Source organism: Triticum urartu, chromosome 6A (assembly GCF_056163025.1).
Source record: "Triticum urartu cultivar PI428250 chromosome 6A, HENAU_Tu73, whole genome shotgun sequence".
In the NCBI taxonomy this organism is placed as follows: Eukaryota; Viridiplantae; Streptophyta; class Magnoliopsida; order Poales; family Poaceae; genus Triticum; species Triticum urartu.
Genome location: NC_141878.1, coordinates 417,570,095 through 417,591,763, shown reverse-complemented (window position 1 = coordinate 417,591,763; position 21,669 = coordinate 417,570,095). Strand labels below are relative to the sequence as shown.

General features: G+C 47.6%; 1 protein-coding gene across 1 annotated transcript in view; it reads left to right on the top strand.

The window, feature by feature from the left end:
* LOC147965481 (uncharacterized) overlaps nucleotides 1-21,669 on the top strand; it is a 149,155-nt gene that overhangs the window by 112,170 nt on the left and 15,316 nt on the right. The window lies entirely within an intron of this gene.

Genomic DNA, 21,669 nt, shown 5'->3' with positions numbered 1-21,669 from the left:
GATTTATTGAATCTCGATCGTAGTGATACACATGTTCATGCCAAAAGATAGTAATGATAGTACCACCTACTTGTGGCACTGCCACGTAAGTCATATCGGTATAAAACGCATGAAGAAGCTCCATGTTGATGGATCTTTGGGCTCACTTGTTTTGAAAGGTTTGAGACATGCGAACCATGTCTATTGGTGTATATGCATGAAGAAACTCCATGCAAATGGACCGTTTGGACTCACTTGATTTTGAATCACTTGAGACATGCAAATCATACCACATGGGCAAGATGACTGAAAGCCTCGTTTTCAGTAAAATGGAACTAGAAAGCAACTTGTTGGAAGTAATACATTTTGATGTGTGCAATCCAATGAGTGCTGAGGCATGTAGTGGATATCGTTATGTTCTTACTTCACAGATGATTTGAGTAGATGTTGATTATATTTACTTGATGAATCACGAGTCTGAATTATTGAAAGGTTCAAGTAATTTCAGGGTGAAGTTGAAAGATCGTCGTGACAAGAGGATAAAATATCTATGATATGATCATAGAGATGAATATCTGAATTACGAGTTTGGCACAGAATTAAGACATTGTGGAAATTGTTTCACAGCTAATACAGCCTGGAACACCATAGTGTGATGGTGTGTCCGAACATCATAACTGCACCCTATTGGATATGATGCATACCATGATGTCTCTTATCAAATTACCACGATAGTTTATGGGTTAGGCATTAGAGACAACCACATTCACTTTAAATAGGGCACCATGTAATTCCGATGAGATGACACTATGGTTTAGAGAAACCTAAGCTGTCATTTCTTAAAAGTTTGAGGCTGCGACGCTTATGTGAAAAAGTTTCAGGCTGATAAGCTCGAACCCAAAGCGGATAAATGCATCTTCATAGGACACCCAAAACAGTTGGGTATACCTCCTGTCTCAGATCCGAAAGCAATAAGGGATTGTTTCTAGAATCGGATCCTTTCTCAAGGAAAAGTTTCTCTCGAAAGAATTGAGTGGGAGGATGGTGGAGACTTGATGAGGTTATTGAACCGTCTCTTCAACTAGTGTGTGGTAGAGCACAGGGAGTTGTTCCTGTGGCACCTACACCAATTGAAGTGGAAGCTTATGATAGTGATCATGAAACTTCAGATCAAGTCACTACCAAACCTCGTAGGATGACAAGGGTGTGTACTACTTCAGAGTGGTACGTAATCCTGTCTTGGAAGTCATGTTGCTAGACAACAATGAACCTACGAGCTATGGAGAAGCGATGGTGGGCCCGGATTCCGATAAATGGCTCGAGGCCATAAAATCCGAGAGAGGATCCATGTATGAAAACAAAGTGTAGACTTTGGCAGAACGGCTCGATGGTCGTAATGCTATTGAGTACAGATGGATTTTAAAAGGAAGACGGACAATGATGGTAGGTGTCACCATTAAGAAAGCTCGACTTGTCGTTAAGATGTTTTCCGACAAGTTCAAGGAGTTGACTGCGATGAGACTTTCTCACTCGTAGCGATGCTAAGAGTCTGTTGGAATTATATTAGCAATTACTGCATTATTTGTGAAATCTTGCAGATAGGATGCCAAAAACCATTGTTTCCTCGACGATTTTTGAGGAAAGGTTGTATGTGATACAACCGGAAGGTTTTGTTAATCCTGAAAGATGTTAATAAGTATGCAAAGCTCCAGCAATCCTTCTAGGGACTGGAGTAAGCATCTCGGATTTGGAATGTATGCTTTGATGATGATCAAAGATTTTGGGTTTATACAAAGTTTATGAGAAACTTGTATTTCCAAAGAAGTGAGTGGGAGCACTATAGAATTTCTGATAAATATATGTTGACATATTGTTGATCAGAAATGACGTAGAATTTCTGGAAAGCATATAGGGTTATTTGGAAAGTGTTTTTCAATGGAAAGCCTGGATTAAGCTACTTGAACATTGAGCATCAAGATCTATAAGGATAGATCAAAACGCTTAATGGTACTTTCAAATGAGCACATACCTTGACATGATCTTGAAGGTGTTCAAGATGGACCAGTCAAAGAAGGAGTTCTTGCCTGAGTTGTAAGGTATGAAGTTAAGACTTAAAGCTCGACCACGGCAGAAGAAAGAGGAAGGACGAAGGTCGTCCCCTATGCTTTTGTCATAGGCTCTATACGGTATGCCATGCTATGTACCGCACCTGAAATGTGCCTTGCCACATATCTGGCAAGAGGGTACAAAGGTAATCTAGGAGTAGATCACCAGATAGTGGTCTAAATTATCCTTAGAGGAATAAGGATATGTTTCTCGGTTATGGAGGTGATAAAGAGTTTGACGTAAAGAGTTACGTTGATGCAAGCTTAACACCTATCCGGATAGCTCTGAGTAGAGATACCGGATATGTATAATGGAGCAACAATTTAGAATAGCTCCAAGTAGAACAGTTATTTGAAATGGCTCCAAATATAGCGTAGTAGCTGCATCTACAAGATGGCATAGAGATTTGCGAAGTACATACGGATCTGAAAGATTCAGACCCGTTGACTATAACATCTCTCACAAGTATAACATGTTCAAACCCAGAACTCATCGAGTGTTAATCACATGGTAATGTGAACTAGATTATTGACTCTAGTAAACTCTTTGGGTGTTAGTCACATGGGGATGTGACCTTGAGTGTTAATCACATATCGATGTGAACTGGATTATTGACTCTAGTGCAAGTGGGAGACTGTTGGAAATATGCCCTAGAGGCAATAATAAATTAGTTATTATTATATTTCCTTGTTCATGATAATCGTTTATTATCCATGCTAGAATTGTATTGATAGGAAACTCAGATACATGTGTGGATACATAGACAACACCATGTCCCTAGTAAGCCTCTAGTTGACTAGCTCGTTGATCAATAGATGGTTACGGTTTCCTGACCATGGACATTGGATGTCATTGATAACGGGATCACATCATTAGGAGAATGATGTGATGGACAAAGACCCAATCCTAAGCCTAGCACAAGATCATGTAGTTCGTATGCTAAAGCTTTTCTAATGTCAAGTATCATTTCCTTAGACCATGAGATTGTGCAACTCCCGGATACCGTAGGAGTGCTTTGGGTGTGCCAAACGTCACAACGTAACTGGGTGGCTATAAAGGTACACTACAGGTATCTCCGAAAGTGTCTGTTGGGTTGGCACGAATCGAGACTGGGGTTTGTCACTCCGTGTAAACGGAGAGGTATCTCTGGGCCCACTCGGTAGGACATCATCATAATGTGTACAATGTGATCAAAGAGTTGATCACGGGATGATGTGTTACGAAACGAGTAAAGATACTTGCTGGTAACGAGATTGAACAAGGTATCGGGATACCGACGATCGAATCTCGGGCAAGTATCATACCGCTAGACAAAGGGAATTGTATACGGGATTGATTAAGTCCTTGATATCATGGTTCATCCGATGAGATCATCGTGGAACATGTGGGAGCCAACATGGGTATCCAGATCCCGCTGTTGGTTATTGATCGAAGAGTCATCTCGGTCATGTCTGCATGTCTCCCGAACCCATAGGGTCTACACACTTAAGGTTCGGTGACGCTAGGGTTATAGAGATATTAGTATGCGATAACCCGAAAGTTGTTCGGAGTCCCGGATGAGATCCCGGACGTCACGAGGAGTTCCGGAATGGTCCGGAGGTAAAGATTTATATATGGGAAGTCCTATTTTGGTCACCGGAAAAGTTTCGGGTTTTATCGGTAATGTACCGGGACCACCGGGAGGGTCCCGGGGGTCCACCAAGGGGGTCCACCTGCCCCGGGGGGCACATGGGCTGTAGGGGGTGCGCCTTGGCCTATATGGGCCAAGGGCACCAGCCCCAAGAGGCCCATGCGCCAAGAGATGAGGGAAAGAAAGAGTCCTAAAGGGGGAAGGCACCTCCTAGGTGCCTTGGGGAGGAGGGACTCCTCCCTGGCCGCACCCTTCCTTGGAGGAAGGGCCAAAGGCTGCGCCCCCCCCCCTCTCCCTTGGCCCTATATATAGTGGGGGAAAGGGAGGGCAGCAACACCTAAGCCCTGGCGCCTCCCTCTCCCTCCCATGACACATCTCCCTCCTCCCGCAGCGCTTGGCGAAGCCCTGTTGGAATCCCGCTACTTCCACCACCACGCCGTCGTGCTGCTGGATCTCAATCAACCTCTCCTCCCCCCTTGCTGGATCAAGAAGGAGGAGACGTCGCTGCTCCGTACGTGTGTTGAACGCGGAGGTGCCGTCCGTTCGGCGCTAGGATCATCGGTGATTTGGATCACGACGAGTACGACTCCATCAACCCCGTTCTCTTGAACGCTTCCGCGCGTGATCTACAAGGGTATGTAGATCCACTCCTCCCTCGTTGCTAGATGACTCCATAGATAGATCTTGGTGACACGTAGGAAACTTTTGAATTTATGCTACGTTCCCCAACACCCCCTGGCTGCCAACAACATGTCATATGTTCCTACACCAAGTTCCGGTAGCTCTCTGTCACCTCGCAGCAGCAACCATGAGTTCCCGGGAACGGCTCGCAGGTGAGGTCGGGCATCCGTCTCTCTCTCTCTCTCCCCCCATGTTCATTTTCTTAATGAGTCCTAACGATGCCACTATTCTTCCCCAGCAGCTCAGCCATTCCCAAAGAACACGCTAAGATGCAGAAATACACCTCGCTCCAATAGAAAAGAATCACCAAGTCTAGTCTCACCAATGTATACTCGTTGGAGTTCTTCATGTCAAGAGTTCACCAGCTGTGTTGACACCTGAGGTTCATGGTTTGCCATGAACTGTTGACGGAACTCCTTCCTTGCAGCAAGGCATAGCTATACTCCCTCCACACGGCACTAGACCGGGGAAGGCTCTTCAAGCCATCAAGACGGAGAGGCACCTTTCTTTGAAAAGGGGAATATATTAATATCAAGTAGATATCAATTACACCTAGTCTCTCCCGTTGCCGATAGCCACCACCGCCGGGAGGCACAACAGCAGCCACCGGACCTTGCTACCGCTGCCTGTGTTGCCAATCGACCAGAGCTGGCCGTCGCGCCAAGGCACGCTCCGTCGTCGTGCCGTCCGTCACGCGCAATCCCCCTGTCCGCCGCTGCCGCCACCGCCGCAAGGCTTATCCGCCAGACCCGAGCGCCGCCACGCCCAACACCAACACCGCGCCTGACCATGAAGAGGCCTGCCTGTGTAGCCCCCACACACTCGCGAGGACGCCAAGGCCCCGCCGCCGCCGGGCCGGACGAGCTTTGCCTGGCCGCGCCCCGTGGCGGTGACGAGGAAGGAGGAGGGGAGACAGTCGCCTTGCGGGCGCGACGAGGGAGGGATCCGGAAATTTCGGATCGAGGATACGTGCGGGTGAGGATAAGGGGGAGTCAATCGACGGAGAGGCACCTGCTCTAGAAGCTCGCCTAGGCGAAGGACTTTAGTCGGCAAAAGGCACAAATTTGACCTCAGGGCAAAACTATTTCATAAACTAAACTGTCTTTGAAAAATATTTGACCCAGCTGACCTCTAATGTGCAGCGCCTATCAATAAGGCGTTGTATTCTACTGTGCAACGCCTAACCCTCAGGTGCCACACCTGTGCAACTCCTAACAGTTAGGCGCTGCACTACACTGTGCAGCGCCTAGCTATTAGGAGTTGCACAGTAAAGTGTAGCGCCTTGCTGTCGGGCGCTGCACAAAAAGTCTAGTGGTGTAAAATAGTTTTAAAAACAGTTTAGTTTGTGAAATACTTTCACAATAAGGTCAAATTTATCAATTTTGCCACTTTAGTCATGCCTTACTGATTCATGGATTCCTTGCCATCATTTGTGGTCTGTGGCGTGATGGCGGTCATGTCTGCTTCGCAAGGGCGCATGCGTGTGTGTGGTGAAAGAGAAGGGTGTGGTGCTTTGACTCTCCGTGCTTCATGTCTAGAAATGGCATGGTGAGGAGCTCGAAAATCTAGTCTGTTGCGAGCAGGGAGGCGCCTGCAGTGGGAGGCCCAAGGGGCATGGGCGCGAGCAGCGCGTTTGCAACTTTTGACTTGAAGCATCACGTGAATTCTACACGGGCTCACCTGTTCGGCCGTATGCACGTTAAATGAAACATGCATCACCCCGTACTCCGTACGCGCCCATGGAGGTACGACCAGAGGGCATTCATCAGGATCGTGTTCGTAGAGTATTACTCGACGTGTTTTCTGGTCGACAAAACGCCATGCACGGCATGGGAAGCGTTACTAGTGAGGAGCGGCGCTATGTGTTGACACCCGAGCTTACTGTTGGAGCACTCCTATTCAGCCGGCTGCACCTACGTGATTATCTCTCACGTATCTCTAACTACCCCACCTAGTCTCATTGCATGTACTAGTGTAGTGGAGCTTGTTGCGGCATTAGTTGGAGTGGTGATCGCACCTGCGTGTGCATTGGCATGTATATGTGTACACACTTGATTGATCAATACATGTGAGTTCAATCATTCCTGTGGTTCTCTGTCTTACACTTACATGTGCGTAGCTCTGTGTACAGAGAACGCGGGCATGGTTGACGAGCTAGTTTGCACCGCTTTCTTTTTTTGTATTTCTTTCCATTCTTCTTCACATCGTCTATTGTGATGATTCGGCCTAGACCTCGGCCTACAGATAAATTAATCCCAGGCGGGCAAACACTTGAATTTGCTAACATGCTGGCGCGCAACAATGCGCCCATGGATTAAACGAGATGCCACCCACAACACTAAAACTCCCAAGAAAAAAAACTATGAAAAGGTTCAAGCCTTTGGATCCTGGAACCGTTCCGAGCCGCATGCAGTGTGGGCCTCCTGTCTGTCGGCCTGCGTCGCGCCAGCTAATGCTGCGCTCTATGCTAGTGCAACCTGCATGGTCCACATTACTCTATAAGAAGATGCATGGTTATGGAAGCAATTAGAAGATGTCATGTAATTACAAAACAAATATCAACACCTGGAAAACCTTGCAGGGCGTAGAAGGGTGTCGGTGGACGCAGCGTCCACCCTATATGAGGCTTCTTGTAGACAAAAAATAGGGTGCCCATATGCTAGTATGGATGGTTTTAACGATCTAAAATGTAGCTTCACATGTAATCTAACTATATGGTGATACTTTGTACCGCTCTTCCACTCGCCAACAATCCTCTCTCTCTATCTATCTATCTATCTATCTATCTATCTATTTGCCAAATATGTCATCTTATCATTTATAGTCTGTATTTTTTTCAAATATGTTAGTCACTTTGTAATGTCCACCATGTAGAAAGGTTCCCGTTACACACAAGAGGGTGCTCCCTGCGAGTATTCATCATTCCGGCAATGCAAAATGTAGGTTCCTGTGCAATCTAAGCGATGTGGTGAAACTATACTACTCTCTCACTCACAAACAAATCCCCCCTCTCTCTCTCTAATGTTTTGTGACCAGACCAATGCTCACGGACTGGAAACTGCTGCGGACTGGAAAGTTGAAGCAGGTGCAGTCCCGCTGCATACTATTGTCACTGATTGCTCGCACATCGGTTATGACTTTGACTCGTGCCTGTGGCCGGCATCATCCAGTGTACTGGATCGGCTGCTTCATGAACAATGCTGCGTGGTAAAACGACAATGGAACGCCATCTTACATCTACCGCCACCGTCGCCGACGGCGGCAACGACCACCTCGGCTACGATCCTCCTCGAATTGAGTGCAGTTGTGGCCTTGACACATGCAAGCGCAAGTTGATGTCAGGCATGAATTGCAAGTTAATGCATGTTACGGCCTGTTTGGTTCCACTAAGTCACCTGACTTATAAGTCAGGTGACTTAAAATCAGTGACTTCTGTTTGGTTACCACCTGACTTATAAGTCATCTGAGCACATCTTTCTACCTTGTTTTTTTTATGTAAAAGTGATGGGACCCATGCAAAAGGGGCTGACTTATAAATTTTAAGTTGGGGTGGAGCAACTTATGACTTATAAGTTGGGGGGGCTTATAAGTTGGGTCCGTTTGGCAAAATAAGTCACTTTTTGCATTTTTCGACTTATAAGTTGGTGACTTATTTGAAACCAAACAGGACCTTAATGATTCCATCCGTTGGCAGTGCATGCTAATGATCGCTGAAAGGCGAGGAGATACGCAGCATGATCCATGTCCAGACGTCAGCGGAGAGACGTGGCGATGCAACAGGTGTAGAGCCAATAATAGCTCTGCACAGTTAAAAAAAAGCTCTGCCGATGGCGACGGTTGTCGCCGTGTTAGTGCAGTTTGTATGCTAGGATGCGCGGTCGCCCTGTGTTAATAAAATATGAGATAAATCAGACCAGCACTCAGCTAGCCGGTTCCCGACCAATTGCAGCTTGGCTTCACCGACGAGCGCTCAGTTAGCCGTCCCCGTCCCCCGTGCCGCTCCCGTGAGCGGCCCGGACGGAACCCTAATCACCGCCGCCGCCACCCCCCACCCCTCCCTCGCCGCCGCCAACGGACACCGCCGGGCAAAGCCCGTGCGCGCGTCAGCGGCGGCGGGGTCCCCTTACCCTCGAGGCACGCAGGTGGAGCGAGACGCTCTTTCTCTTGGTGTCAGGCGGCTCGGCGGCGTCCCGGCGGTGCTGGATGGAGCGGGGCGCTGCCTTGGGGTGGCGCGGCTTGGCGTGGTCCGGCCGGATCTGGCGCCCACGGCCGGCGGCGCCCGGACGTGTTGCTGCTCGGGGGATGCATGGCCTGGCGCGGGCCGACGGGCTGCGGTCGTATCCTCCGGGAGTTGGCGGTGCAGGCGCTGGTGGCGCCGCGGTGACTCGCTCCAGGCGGGTCGGTGGTGCTGGCTGGCGGCGCCCGGAGCGCGGTTCCGGGGTTTCGGCCCGGATCTGGTGCGTCTTCTGCGCTGGCCGGCGTCCTTGGGGTGCTCACGGCAGGGAGTGCGGAGGTTGTCTCTGGATACTTGCGCGGAGCACAGCAGGATGGAGGGTGTAGGTGGTGCACCGGCATTGGTGGTGGCAGCGGTGCGAGCGCAGCCATGGCGGTGGCGGCGCTACGAGGCCTTGCCAGGAAGGGTCTTGGAGGGCAGCGAGCGTTCGGCTGCTGCCGTGTGAGGCGTGCGGCGATGCCTCGGCGGTGTGGGTGTCGGAGTGTGGTCGGAGGTCTGGGGCGGATCCATTCCGGTGGCAGTCCCCTGCCACTAGTAGAAAACGGGCCATTAGCCCCGGTTCGTAAGGCCCTTTAGTGCCGGTTTCGGAACCGGCACTAACATTTCGGCACTAAAGCCCCCCCCCTTTAGTACCGGTTCAGCACGAACCGGTGCTAAAGGGCAACCACGTGGCACGAGCCAGCTCCGGGGGCCGGGAGCCCTTTAGTACCGGTTGGTAACACCAACCGGTACTAAAATGTTTGGGGGATTTTTGGTTTTATGATTTCTTTTTCATTTAATTTTGTGTTTTCCATTTTAATTCTTTTTCGTTTGCTGGTATTTTACGGTACTACACATTGTACATGTTATGCATATATATATATATATATATATATATATATAGAATTTCTAGTAGAACCAATCATATATATATATATATCATCAATGTCTCACAAACCACCATATTAATTTACACATACACACATGTATAGCTCTATACAATTTCTCCTACATATGCATGTTGCCTTCGGAGCCAGTGGCATTAGCCTAATTGGTGCCTTCGGAGCACGATGACAATTGGAAGTGGTTCATGACATGTTCGATGGGGGCGGTAGCGGGTAATAGTATTCTCCCTTCGGATTTATGACCTGGTCGAGCAAAAATCCCGCTATTTCCTCTTGAAGTGCTTCTACGCGCTCCGTTTCTAGGAGCTTGTCCCGCACCTCTTTGAACTGTTAAGAAGGAGATCAATATGCATGTGTATTAGTTGTGTGACTAGATATCGATAATGGTGTAAAAATTGTGAATAGTGTTCTGACAAGCGTACCCATTCCTGTCTTTGAGATCTGCTCCTTTCGGACGCCATCATGCGAATGTTCTCGCAAACGCAGTATGCACACAGATTAGTCCCCTGCGCCTGCTTCAGGGCCTTTATTACGAGAATGGAATTTAATTTGATCAGATAATAATTAATCAAGCATGATAATTAAAGAGATGGCAGCTAGCTAGCTAGCTAGTACTACTTAATTACTTACCTTGGATCGAAACCATTTCAGCTGTGGTTTCCATTCGCCTTCCGTGACACTGATGAACCTTGCCCAAGCCCTGCCCGCCGACAAAGAAAATGAATAAAGGGGTTATTAAATAGTTCATATCATGAAATGACGAACTAAATAGGCCGAGATATATAGTTAATAATGATTGAAATTACCTGTTGACTATCCCATACAAGATGTTGTAGTCACTATTTGCTTTGAGTAGCGAGTCCAGTATTTCAACTGTTCCGACGTCAACTTTAATGATACACAAGATCCAGTGAAATCTGCATGCACACACGTTTGCATGTCTTAATTAAGCGGGCCTATGTAAGCAAAAACATGTAGCTAGCTAGTAGGCAAAAACAGAGAATTTGTAGTACAAGAAAGTGTGACTCACTCGAAGTTGTAAGGAAGTAGTATATCTTCATTGTATTTGAGGCCCTTCAAGAACTCTAGCATGCTGTCCTCTACGCGCTTTTCATAATACTTGTTCATTTTCCATGTGTATTGATTAACGGTGTTTGGGTCAATGAACCCAATGCCATAGCGTCCACCTTTTCTCATTTCATACATCTTCATCCTGCATAATACCACAGAAAAGAATATAGTGAGGATAATTACAGGTAATGATTGATCAAAAGGATCACTACAGCTAGCTTGAGACTTAAATTAATTACAGAAAGAAATCACTTACAGACAATAGCAACTGACGATAGATTTGTCGAGTGCGTCTTGATTGTATAACTGAAACAGTTCAGAATACTCAACGGCCAAAGCTTTCTCATGATAGTAATGATCCTTCTTGACATACACCATGAGGGACTCTCGATTGGATCTCTTGGTAATGTCCATGTACCATTGATGCAATTCATACATTCTCGTTGGGAGCTTCTTGACATCTTCTGGCTTGACCAAAGGTTGGCCCCAGACATATTTCCGTTTTATTTCCTCCTCTGTAATCACAGGCATGTCCTCGATCTCGAGGAGTTGTCCAACAGTGATCTTGAGTTCTTCAGCCTGCATTATATGCTCCTGGGTTATTACCACATCGCCCACCTCGGGAACGTAAACTGTTTGGCCACAATAATATTGGGCGCGCGTACTGTCACGTGTTGTCGGCACAACAAGCGGGGGGGGGGGTCGATTGCGCCGCCTGTTCTCCCAGCTGGGCAACGGTTTTCCCGCATTTTTCAACAGCTGCTTGTTGTTTGCTCGAGCTCGAGATCGCCTCCTTCTGTAGACGTTGTCGATGTAACTTCCTGATGTGGCGCTCATAGTCTGTGTCAACAGGCTTAGGAGCTGGTGGTTGAGCCATACGAATGAAGTGGTCAACTACTTCCACAGGCACTTTCTCCCTTGGCGGCGGTGGCGGTTTCGGTCCAAAATGGGCGTCGACTTCTGCCCGCACTATGGCATTGGTTTGCTCCTCGGTCCTGTTGTAAGCCCTCACAGGAAGAGGAGTAGTGAGGTTTGGACCATATTTATATTGCTTGCCTCCGCCTGTACTTCCTGTACTATGACCTCGACTGGTACCGCTACGCACCATAGCTGCGGGCTGTCTCTTCTGCGATTGCTGAGGCGGCGGAGACGGCTGACGGGGCTGAGTTGGACGAGGAGGAGTGGCCTGAAGCTGTGCCGGACTTGGAGGAGGAGTGGCTTGACACTTTGCCGGACTTGGAGGAGGAGTGGCCTCACGCGTTGGTGGACTTGGAGGAGCGGGAGTCTGCTGACTCGGTGGCGGACTTCGACGAGGAGTCGGGTGACGCGGTGTCGGTGGCCTTCAAAAAATGATGCAATCCTTTCTCCATAGGATGATACGATGTTTGGCATCTCCGAGTGTGTGCTCCTCATCACCTCCGGGAATGTCAAGCTCTAGCCCCAAATATTGGTCCACCACCTCATCAACCAAGACACGAGTATAGCCCGCTGGAATCAGGTTGCAATGGAAGGTTGCCTCGGGGGAATTTGAAAAAGCAACGGCGTCCGCCACCTTCATGGATATGTTCTTCATTTTGAAGTGTAGCTCGCAGTTAGTGTTCTCCGTGATGTCATCCACGGGGTATCTATCCAGCACTACTGCGTCGCCCGAGGCGGAACCCACGCTGCTTCTCGGCATGGATGGGGCGGTGGTATCCAATGCTGGATCATCCGCTAGCTGCTGCAGCTGCTGAGACCCCCTTTGCTGGCTAAGTGAGTCGATCTGCTCCTGCTGCCACTGGAATTTAGCTGCCAATTCCGCTTGATTTGCTTCTAGGCCTTGAAGGCATTCATAGTCGAGCTTCCTTTGCTCCTCCTCCATCTTCCTCTTCTTCTCCTCCGCAATCTTCTTTCTCGCACGGGTTCTGTAGTCGGCGTTCCAGTCCGAAAACCCCTCATACCACGGAATAGCGCCCTTGCCTCGTATTCTTCCCGGGTGTTCAGGATTTCCCAGGGCACGCGTAAGCTCATCGTTCTCTCTGTTAGGCTGGAACACCCCGATCGAGCCTCTTCTATTGCAACAAGTAGCGCATCATCGGCTCCGTTCAGACATGCCTTCGTCGAAACATTGCCTGTCTTCGGGTCCAACTCCCCCCCATGCGCATAGAACCAAGTCCTACACCTGGGGGGCCAGCTCTTACTAACCGGAGTGACACCTGCATCCTCCATCTCTTTCTCAGACTTATCCCACTTAGGCATTGCCACCGCGTAGCCACCTGGCCCCAGCTTATGGAACTTATCCTTTTTTTCGGCATTGGCCTTGTTTATTCTCGACCGTTCCTTAGCTAATTCTGAATCCTTGAATTTCACGAAATCGTCCCAATGAGCACTTTGATTCTCTAGTATCCCCTTGAATACTGGAGTCTTCCTTCCTCCCTTGACGTACTTCTCCCACGTCATTCTCTTGTGGTTCTTGAATGCAACCGCCATCTTCCTAAAAGCAGCGTCCTTGACTTTCCGCACGTCTGCTTCTGTGAAATTATCTGGTAAGGTGAAATGTTCCATGAGAGTATCCCAAAGCAGATTTTTTTGCTTCTCGTCGACAAAAGTAACATCTGGACGTGGATTTGCTGGCTTTCTCCATTCTTGAAGGGAGATGGGAAGTTGGTCCTTCACAATAACTCTGCACTGACGAACGAACTTGTCCGCAATCTCCTTAGGCGCTAATGGTTCGCCATTAGGTCTGATTGCCTCGATATTGTACTTTACGCCCTCCTTCAACTTTTTGTTCGGGCCTCGTTTCGTCCTTTTGCTCGATCCGGATGGCTGAAAGAAGAAAGATCGATTCGTTAATATATCTTCAACTCATTTAAAACATGCGATGATCACCAGATTCCTGCTTATATAAATATATATACCTCGCCGGTGTTTGTTGTTTCAGGATCAACATGTTCTTCGTCGTAGTTCATGACTTCATCTTCTCGGTCGTCGCGATCGAATATCATATCACCCTCTCCGGTGTTGTTTAGAAATTCGGAGCCGTCAAAATCTTCTTCATTCTGATCATCATCTGGCCCGTGTATGATATCGAGCATGGTCTGTTCTCTATCTCTGTCGGTATTGTCCGCCATAGCTTTTATTTAACTATGCCAAAAGAAATATAAAACAATTTAGTATAATCTCGAATAATAGATATAATCTCGAATACATCGTCTTGAATAATAGATATAATCTCGAATACATCATCTCGAATAATAGATATAATATTGAATACATCACTAGCTAGCTAGCTAGCAAGCTAATAAAGATCGAATAGTACAGAGTAATCTAGGCCACTCGCGGTTCCTGAGGTGCGGGCGGTGGACACCCAAAGAGAAGGAACCATCACTGGATCATAGCTCAGGTGATCTCCCCAAAGAACCTGCCAGGTATTGGAGAACCTGACGTCCATAGCAGCCATGTAGCGATGGACGTGCTCGTCCTCCTCCCTGACACGGCGACGTACCACCTCCGGCGGGGCCGGCTCCCTCCGCACTGAAAGTGGCCCACGTGAATGCCACCAAAGGAGATGAGGGTCGACGACGGGACCCGGGGCCGGGTTCCTCACCAAGCGTCGCGCCCCTGAAGGTAGCACCTCCCAGTGCCAGCCCGGCGGAGCCCAGTCCCGGACATGGGTCCTCTGAAGCAGGACGTCGTCGCGGACGTGTCGACGGCGAGGATGCGGGCCGGGCATCGTCGACAACAAAATACTATATGCCGCAAAAGTAAAGTAACATTTTTTAAATGATGGATTGTGATGATTTCATATATGCAAATTCTAAATTTTATAACTAAAAATATAAGAAACTAAAAAAACATCGATCATCGTCTAACAATTTGAAATTAATCTAATTCATCTAGCTAGCTAAAACTAATATTTCCAAAATTTCTAACATTTCTATATAACTAACATTTCTATAACATTTGACATTATATATATTATAACTAACATTTCTACATACTATTTGACATTAATCTAATCTAATTAATTAATTCATCTAAAACTTTGTATGAAAAACAGAAAAACAGAAAAAACTAAAAGCTAAAAACAGAAAAATTGTGTGTGTGTGCGCGTCTAGTGTGTGTGTAGTGTGTGTGTGTGCATGTAGTGTGTGTGTGCGCGCGCGTGTGTGTGTGCATGTAGTGTGTGTGTGCGCACGCGCGTGTGTGTGCGCACGGTCGGCGCCGGCGCCGGCGTCGGTGTGCGCTACGATCGATTGGAGACGAGGAGAGGGGCCGGGGGAGGGGCTCACAGCGCGCGGGGGCAAGGTCGAGGCGAGGGCGATGGCGAGGGCGAGGTCGATCCAAAGGCGACGGCGACGGCGAAGCGAGGGGATCGGCGACCGGGACGGCGACGGGGGTGCCGCGGAGTCGACGGGGACGACGCGACGAGGACGGGGGCGTCGCGGAGTCGACGGGGACGGCGCGACGGGGGCGGCGACGGTGCGGGACGGGGCGGCGGCAGAGAGAAGTGGGAGATGAGAAACTGAAAATTTTCGAAGTGCTTCTTATATAGGGGACACCTTTAGTACCGGTTGGAGCCACCAACCGGTACTAAAGGCCTGTTTTGGCCAGGCCAAGCGGGGGGGGAGCACCCCCCTTTAGTACCCGTTCCTGGCTCCAACCGGTACTAAAGGGGGGCCTTTAGTACCGGTTGGAGCCAGGAACCGGTACTAAAGGGGGGTGCGCTGCCAGGCGAGGGGCGCAGAAGTTTAGTCCCACCTCGCTAGCCGAAGGGCGCTCACACCTGCTTATAAGCCCCGCCGCCGCTGCTGTCTCGAGCTCCTCTCTAATGCAGGCCTTCTGGGCCTACCTCTGCTACTCTGCCCTGTGGGGCCTATTGGGCTTGCGGGCCTGCATCCTGGCCCAACAACAGGTTGGGTTTCTAGTCGTATGCAGACCGTTGTGGCCCGGTAGGTGGGCTTTTTTCATTTAGTTTTTTCTTTTCTGCTTTATTTATTTTGTTTTATTTATTTTTATTTGTTTTTTGCTGTATTTAGAGTTTCTTTGTGAATATTTTTGATAGTTTTTAGAAACTTTCAGTTAGTGTCGGTAGTTTTTAAATTTGAATAGTTTAAATTTTGAATTATTTGAAATTTGTGTGAATCACTAGTTTGTGAATAACTTAACTTTAAAAATACATTTTCCAGTGATTCTTTTTTATTATGTTTAATATTAGTGTGTTTTATCATTATATTCAATTTGGTAATGCTTAAGTTATTTAAAAATGAAATGCCTTTGTAACGGTTGAGTTTTCGTCCGAAACCCTGATACTTCGAAACAGATTGTCCATTTTGTACACGAAGTGTATCCAGTTTTTGCGGTAACCCTCTCTACTTTTTTGCACATGCTATGTGGGTGAAATTATGATACCATGCCAACTTTCATCCTTTTCTGAGTTCATTTGAAATGCTTTTCAATTTCAGGGTCATTTAGCTGAAAAAATCAATAAATGCATGAAAGAATATGCTTGCACATAAAATTTCTTCGCGTTTCAAATGCCAAAACACATAACTAGCTACCCTAACTATTACAGAGATTCCCTCCTGGGTGTGAAACACAGAAGAAAGTGATGATAGCTAAGCCGATCACATCCCAGATCTTTGGATGTGAAACTTTTTCTTCGCGTGTGTCCCTTTGCATCGTAGCCATGGAAAATCTTCATCATTTAACGGGATGCTCGGGTCAATATTCATTGTGAATGGAGCAATTTCATCAAACTTTTCATAATCTTCTGACTTGTCTATCTTGTCATCCACTCCCACGATGTTTCTCTTCCCAGAAAGAACTATGTGCCGCTTTGACTCATCGTACGATGCATTCGCTTCCTTATCTTTTCTTTTTCTTGGCTTGGTAGACATGTCCTTCACATAGAAAACCTGTGCCACATCATTGGCTAGGACGAATGGTTCGTCTGCATACGCAAGATTGTTGAGATCCACTATTGTCATTCCGTACTGCGGGTCTTCCGTTACCCCGCCTCGTGTCATATTGACCCATTTGCACCGAAACAAAGGGACCTTCAAACCACGTCGATAGTCAACTTCCCATATGTCCTGTATATAACCATAATATGTTTCCTTTCCCGTCTTGGTTTCTGCATCAAAGCGGACACCACTGTTTTGGTTGGTGCTCTTCTTATCTTGGGCGATCGTATAAAATGTATTACCATTTATCTCGTACCCTTTGAAAGTCATTATATTCGAAGATGGTAACTGGGACAACAAGTACAGGTCATCTTCAATAGAGGTGTCATGCATGGTACGTGCTTGCAACCAGCTGGCGAAACTCCTGGTTTGTTCACGTGTAATCCAGTCATCAGACCGCTCCGGGTGTTTGGAGCGTAGCAAATTCTTGTGTTCATCCATATACGGAGCCACCAAGGCGGAATTCTGTAGAACTGTGTAGTGTGCTTCAGTGAGAGAATGTCCGTCCATACATATTATTTGTTCCCCTCCTAGCGTGCATTTTCCATCCAGTCTGCCCTTATGCCGCGATTCAGGAACACCAATCGGCTTAAGGTCAGGAATAAAGTCAATAAAAAACTCAATGACCTCCTCATTTTGACGGCCCTTGGAGATGCTTCCTTCTGGCCTAGCACGGTTATGAACATATTTCTTTAAGACTCCCATGAACCTCTCAAAGGGGAACATATTGTGTAGAAATACAGGACCCAAAACGTTAATCTCTTCGCATAGGTGAACTAGGACGTGCGTCATGATGTTGAAGAAGGATGGTGGGAACACCAACTCGAAACTGACAAGACATTGCACCAAATCATTCTGTAACCTTGGTATGATTTCTGGATCGATTACCTTCTGAGAGATTGCATTGAGAAATGCACATAGCTTCACAATGGCTAATCGAACGTTTTCCGGTAGAAGCCCCCTCAATGCAACCGGAAGCAGTTGCATCATAATCACGTGGCAGTCATGAGACTTTAGGTTCTGAAACTTTTTCTCTACCATGTTTATTATTCCCTTTATATTCGACGAGAAGCCAGACAGTACCTTAATACTGAGCAGGCATTCAAAGAAGATTTCCTTCTCTTCTTTGGTAAGAGCGTAGCTTGCATGACCCTGATGTATGCCGTCTTTTCCGTGCATACGTTGCTGGTCCTCCCGTGCCTCAGGTGTATCTTTTGTCTTCCCATACACGCCCAAGAAGCCAAGCAGGGTCACACAAAGATTCTTCGTCACGTGCATCACGTCGATTGCGGAGCGGACCTCGAGGTCTTTCCAATAGGGCAGGTCCCAAAATATAGATTTCTTCTTCCACATGGGTGCGCGTCCGTCAGCGTCATTCGGAACAGGTTGTCCACCAGGACCCTTTCCAAAGACCACCTTCAAATCCTTGGCCATATCATGTACATCAGCACCAGTACGGTGGCGAGGCTTCGTCCGGTGATCTACCTCACCTTTGAAATGCTTGCCTTTCTTTCTTACGGGATGCCTGCTCGGAAGAAATCGACGATGTCCCAGGTACACATTCTTCTTACAATTAGCCAAATATATACTGTCGGTATCGTCCAAACAGTGCGTGCATGCGCGGTATCCCTTGTTTGTCTGTCCTGAAAGGTTACTGAGAGCAGGCCAATCATTGATGGTCACGAACAACAACGCCTTTAGGTCAAATTCTTCCCCCATGTGCTCATCCCATGCACGTACACCTGTTCCATTCCACAGTTGTAAGAGTTCTTCAACTAATGGCCTTAGGTACACATCAATGTCGTTGCCGGGTTGCTTAGGGCCTTGGATGAGCACTGGCATCATAATGAACTTCCGCTTCATGCACAACCAAGGAGGAAGGTTATACAAACATAGAGTCACAGGCCAGGTGCTATGGTTGCTGCTCTGCTCCCCAAAAGGATTAATGCCATCTGCGCTTAGACCAAACCATACGCTCCTTGCGTCATCTGCAAACTCCCTCCCCTTCTTTCTTTCGATTTTTCTCCACTGCGACCCGTCAGCGGGTACTCTCAACTTTCCGTCTTTCTTACGGTCTTCTCTGTGCCATCGCATCGCCTTGGCATGCTCTTTGTTTTGGAACAAACGTTTCAACCGTGGTATTATAGGAGCATACCACATCACCTTGGCAGGAATCTTCTTCCTGGGGCGCCGGCCCTCGACATCACCAGGGTCATCGCGGCAGATCTTATAGCGCAATGCACCACATACCGGGCAAGCGTTCAAATCCTCGTACTCACCGCGGTAGAGGATGCAATCATTAGGGCATGCATGTATCTTCTACACCTCTAACCCTAGAGGGCAGACAACCTTCTTTGCTTCGTACGTACTCTCGGGCAATTCATTGTCCTCTGGAAGCATATCCTTTATCATTACCAGCAACTTTCCAAATCCCTTGTCAGATACACCATTCTCTGCCTTCCATTGCAGCAATTCCAGTGTGGTGCCCAGCTTTTTCTTGTCACCTACGCAATTCGGGTACAACAATTTTTTGTGATCCTCTAACATGCGCTGCAACTTCTTCTTCTCCAAATCACTTGCGCAGTTTCTCTTTGCATCGGCAATGGCCCGACCTAGATCATCAACGGGCTCATCTAATGCCTCTTCTTCAGCTTCTTCCCGCATTGCCGGCTCAGCTTCTTCCCGCATTACCGGCTCAACTTCTTCCCCCATTGTTGTATCATCGTATTCAGGGAACCCATGGCCAGGATAGCTGTCGTCGTCCTCTTCTTCTTCATTGTCTTCCATCATAACCCCTCTTTCTCCGTGCTTGGTCCAAACATTATAATGGGGCATGAAACCGGTCTTAAACAGGTGGACGTGAATGGTTCTTGACGTAGAGTAATTGTGACCATTCTTACAGCGAGCACATGGACAAGGCATAAAACCATCCGCCCGCTTGTTTGCCTCAGCCGCAAGCAGAAAAGTACGCACGCCCTCAACGAACTGGGGAGAGCATCGGTCATCGTACATCCATTGCCGGCTCATCTTCATTACACAACACCGAATAGACCAAATTAATACAAGTTCATACATAAAGTTCATACAACACTTAAATGCAACAAACAAATAACTCTCTAGCTAAAGCATTTAAATGCAACAACAAATACGATCAAGATCGCAACTAAGGTAACAATGGATCCAACAGCATAATGATACCAAGCCTCACTATCGATGGCATATTTTCTAATCTTTCTAATCTTCAAGCGCATTTTCTCCATCTTGATCTTGTGATCATCGACGACATCGGCAACATGCAACTCCAATTCCATCTTCTCCCCCTCAATTCTTTTCAATTTTTCTTTCAAGTACTCGTTTTCTCTTTCAACTAAATTTAACCTCTCGGCAATAGGGTCGGTTGGAATTTCAGGTTCAGATACCTCCTAGAAAAAATTTCTATGTCAACTTGATGGGCATAATTTGTCATAAACACGAAATGCAACTAGTTTTAAAAGAGAATATACATACCACATCCGAATCATAACAAGGACTAGGGCCGACGGGGACGGATATCAAAACCATGGCACTATATGTATAACAAACAACGTACGGGTAAGATAATTATACGAGTAACTATATATCCAAATCACAAACATCAATTTTTATATAAAATTTCATGAACAAGAGGCTCACCACAAGGTGGTGCCGGCGACGGGACGGTGCGGGCGATCGACGGTGGCTACGATGAAGATTTAGAAGGCACTAAGTAAACCACACCTACATATGCAAACTAAGTGTTATTTTTGACCTCAAATTGCATATAAATCAAATACTAGCACATATATATATATATCCTCCCAAATTACTAAACTCACAAATTAATCACTATATAAACCAATGCAAGAGCTAATCTAGCAATGAGAGATGAAGGACAAAGTTGCTAACCTTTGTGATCATTTGAATGGATGAGGGCCTTCAAATCTTGACAAATTTTGGGCAAAATGTGTGATGAGCTCGAGAGGAAGAGGGGAAGAACAGAGAGGAGAGGGGAACGGGGAAGAACAGAGCGAGCTCGGGTGGACGAAGGGTTTATGTAGGACGACCTTTAGTACCGGTTCGTGCCAAGAACCGGTACTAAAGGGGATGGAGGGGCGCCTGTCTGACAACATCCTGCCACCACTCTCATTAGTACCGGTTCGTGGCACGAACTGGTGCTAAAGGTTCGCCACGAACCGGTACTAATGAAAGCGGCCCGGCTAGCCGTTGGAACCGGCACTAATGTATACATTAGTGCCGGCTCAAATACAAACCGGCACTAATGTGCTTCACGATTGACCCTTTTTCTACTAGTGTGCCACGGGTGAAGGCCACCATGGCGGAACTGGCCTTGCACCGCTCGGTGGTTTCTGCGGCTCCTAGTCGATGTTGAAGGTGATGGCTTTAGGCGTGTTCCCTCTGCAGTGAGGGGGCCTTCGATGGCAAGTGGTTGCGGGGACGGCGGTGCGAGGCATCTGATCGGGATTGGTCGGGATCTTGGAGACGTGGAGGTGTGTAGCGCTACGGATGAAAATCCTGTTAGGTTGTGGCCGGACCTGCGTTGATGGCACCTGCGGGTGCCATTCACCTTCCTGGAGGCTTCGCCGAGTGCAACACCATCTTCCTCGTGACCTTGTATCGGCAGCTGTCTCCGGGGCGAAAGCCTTGATTCCTAGGATCGGCATGATGGCAACGTTTTTGAGGTTGTTACTCTGTTGGGAGCATTGTGCTGGGAGACTCGAGGTCCCTTGATGTGCTCCTCCGGTGTTCTCTGCTGCCCGGATCTTTCTCCTTCGGCGCCATGTACGGTCGTCGCTGGCTAATCCAAGGAAGCTAGAGTTGCTGTTCTTCGAAGTTCTTCATGTCGGCCGAGACGCGGCGAGGGGCTCGGTGTTGGGTAGGTCTTTTGTGTCGTAGCTGTGTTGTTGTGTTGGGTTGTCCTTGTTCGAGCCGGGTGTGGAGTTGGTCGCCTTCGTTGTTCGCAACGAGTGGTAGACGTTGTTGTATGTCTTATTTTTCTCCTTCTATAAAGCTAAGGTACGTAATTTGCGCATCCTTGAAAAAAATGAGATAAAAGCATCTGAGGTCTTAAAACTTGGCCTAAATGTGATGGTTTAGTCTTAT